This window comes from Amblyomma mixtum, chromosome 2 (assembly GCF_055824585.1).
Source record: "Amblyomma mixtum isolate Tamu chromosome 2, ASM5582458v1, whole genome shotgun sequence".
NCBI classification, from domain to species: domain Eukaryota; kingdom Metazoa; phylum Arthropoda; class Arachnida; order Ixodida; family Ixodidae; genus Amblyomma; species Amblyomma mixtum.
This window is the reverse complement of record NC_143013.1, coordinates 247,471,761-247,474,665: the sequence shown is the minus strand read 5'-3', so window position 1 is coordinate 247,474,665 and position 2,905 is coordinate 247,471,761. Positions and strand designations below refer to the sequence as shown.

At 47.4% G+C, this 2,905-nt stretch overlaps 1 long non-coding RNA gene across 1 annotated transcript; it reads right to left on the bottom strand.

Moving 5' to 3' along the window:
- Nucleotides 1–949: 949 nt before the first annotated feature.
- Nucleotides 950–2,505, bottom strand: LOC149363351 (uncharacterized). Its single transcript, XR_016289078.1, has 3 exons — nucleotides 2,389–2,505; nucleotides 1,901–1,999; nucleotides 950–1,218 (listed from the first exon to the last, which is right to left on the bottom strand). It is a non-coding gene; the product is annotated as an uncharacterized LOC149363351 (long non-coding RNA).
- Between the last annotated feature and the right edge of the window lie 400 nt (nucleotides 2,506–2,905).

Here is a 2,905-nt window from a genome sequence, read left to right as displayed (position 1 = left end):
GAAAACATCGAAAAGAATACATGCACACATATACACAAATTCTGCGTATACATGCACATATCCCTTTGAGAGTGTTGTAATGGTAGCTAGCGATGGATCAATGGTGACCGAGTAACCATCACGAAAACAAAAAAGGAAGGGGAGCGCGAAAGCTGACTGCCGCATTCAGTGGTTTCTTACGGCAACTGAAGCTGCGCCATACGTTCCATCGGTACTCTGAACTTTTACTGTACAGTATTGTCCTCATATGTTATAATTTTAATAGATACGTGCACGACGTCCCAGCCAAGTACCACTACACCAGGGTGGTTAACTTCCATTCTGTTCGGAGAGAGCGCTTGGTAGTTCGCACAGTTAGCTTTCCTTGAGTGTGACTGCACGTTGACTGGTACAGGCCCACTGGTCTTCAGGAGTTCGTCGCGGAGATCAGGCAACACGGAAGACCTGACACATTTGTTAAGCACACTGCCAACAGTGAAACTAGACGCTGTCGACCCTCCAGAGGCGTGACTAGGAAGGTGCGGTGTGCACAGGGGAGAGGGGTCAAGTATTGCGCTAAAACCACAGAGAATATGGTGCGCTACTTTACAAGAAAAAGTGGAGAGGTGTCAGTCACAAAAAACTTTTATTCATCTTCAGTCTTCTACAGAAAGCAGGTCTGGCAAAAAATACAAGAGAAGGTTAAAAATGAGAAATCTATCTCGGAGCGCATCGAGCACAAAGTACAGAATGTAGTAAGCAGCAGATCTGTTACTCGAATGCACTATAGGGTCATCCATGCTATAAAACACTGCTTAGAAAACTGTAGCGCTTAACAGAACCGAAAAGGGGTCGAAAAAAAGTCTATAATATACAAATCACAGTACGAGCAGCAGATAGCTGCACATTTACTTACAGTAGTGAGCTTAGTAGGGCACTGAACACAGGAGTAATTTGTTACAGCCTCAGGTTACAAGAATAGCACTTTCCACATTTTAATGCTCTAATGAATAAAAAACAAACACTTAAAGTTCTCGAGCTTAATCATCCAAGGCTTCTGGAGCGCCGTCGTGGGCTACTGGGCGGCGGGCTGCAACTGCCACAAACTCGGCCATCTTGGCTTCCCTTTCTGCTTCCGCATGACCGCAAGTCACGTGGTGCTTAAAATGGTTGCTGGAGCCCCTGGCGATGTATCCACATCGAAAACAGCGATAGTAGTACTGCTGCCCCTGCATGTAGCTGACGAAATCGACAGGAGGAAAGAGTGTTACTCATACGACAATGTCAGCGTACACAGCTGCGTCGTGGAGGGTAAATTCATACGCTTCCACCCCTCCACCCCTCCACCCCCAAACACATGCACTTGCACACCGGTACCCTCCCAAAGACAAACTATAATCGGATACAACTGAAGAACGACGCGGCTTTTTCCCGAAAGAGAACTCTCTTCCAGCCAATGGCGCGGGCTGATTGTCATGAACCTGCTAGCGTGACAATGTAGGAGGAGAACTACAATCATTCATCGGCCACTCCATGCACTGTCGCGCTTGTAGGCTCATGAGAATCGGCAGACAGCATTGGCCGGAAGGAGGTCCTTCGACAGGGAAAAGCCGCTTTGCTCAGAGTTGTATTCGACTGTAGCACGATACAGGCGCTAAATATCACCTGAGGTTTGCTGACAGAAACGGGGGTATTTATTGGTGGAACAAGGGGGGTCAAGACAACAATCGTAGGAACGGTTTTTGAGTTAATTTCGTTCTTCTCAGGTCACGAACCAACTGTTCTAAACAAAACCTCCACGTAAGGAACGAATACGCTCTCATTTCTACCCTAGAGTATCTAAATCAAAACGCCAGCATACTGATCCACAAACCACGCTGCATAAAAAAGTCCTTTAGTGAATCGTAGAAAAGCTTCTTACCAGTTCCGTTCATGCTGCAACACGCAGTGGGGGTACTCGTTGCGTCTGCGGTGCACCGGCATGATTCGGCCTGGCTTTGCTCTGCTGCACACACTTTTTCTGCCGAGGAAGAAAAAAAAACTCTGGATTACGACAAACTTCCTCCAAGTTCAATCGACAACTAACGCCAGCGGCACATAAACTTAGCGCTTAAACAAGTAGTACCTGTGTCACAACTATCCTGCACCCTCTTGTGAACTAAAGCAGCTTCAAGAGATCAGAGAGAAAATTTCCCATATAAGCATGACCAAATATCATGTAGGGTACAAAAAGAAAAACAAAGTGCATGTTTTAAACTTTTCGTTAATGGCAGAGCATGTGCTGTCTCGAATTTCCCGCGACCAAAATGCCGGGAATGTCAAATTATAGCACTTGTGAACTCATTCAGAGGGCACACGTCGCATGTGGCATAAGCTGAAATGAAACAATGACCAAAAAATATTGCTTACCAGGGGTGTGGGTACACGGGCTTGTCGACGACAGGAGCTCAAAAGTGCCAGTCAGCACGCACTAGGGTGTCCTTTCGCGTGTAAATTATTCCAACCGCCGATGTCCAATGTGCTTCCGCTTTAAAACAGACTTCAGAGCACAGTGGCCCAGTGCACGTGTTACTTTCGTCTCGAGGCTACTGCGCATGACCTCGTGATCACCACGTCACACAGCCAGCCCAGAGAGTCATCGAATGGGCAGTGCCGTTGCCTGCACTACCGCCGCCTCTATCAATAGAGGCACTATCTGTCCCTTTCAAACCCTCCCCTCCCCCCCCCCCCCTCACACACTGGTGTATTCAAAGAAGTCACAGTGGCCATCCATTTTGATATCTTGGAGCCCCCAAAAAGGCAGCCGGCCTGTCTAAAGGGACTATCGCTTCCTGCTTCGATCTGCACAGCGGAAGTTACAGGGAGGACAATAAAATGACACACTTGACATGTTTTATCTACGGATAAGGAATGTGAGGGAAGATGC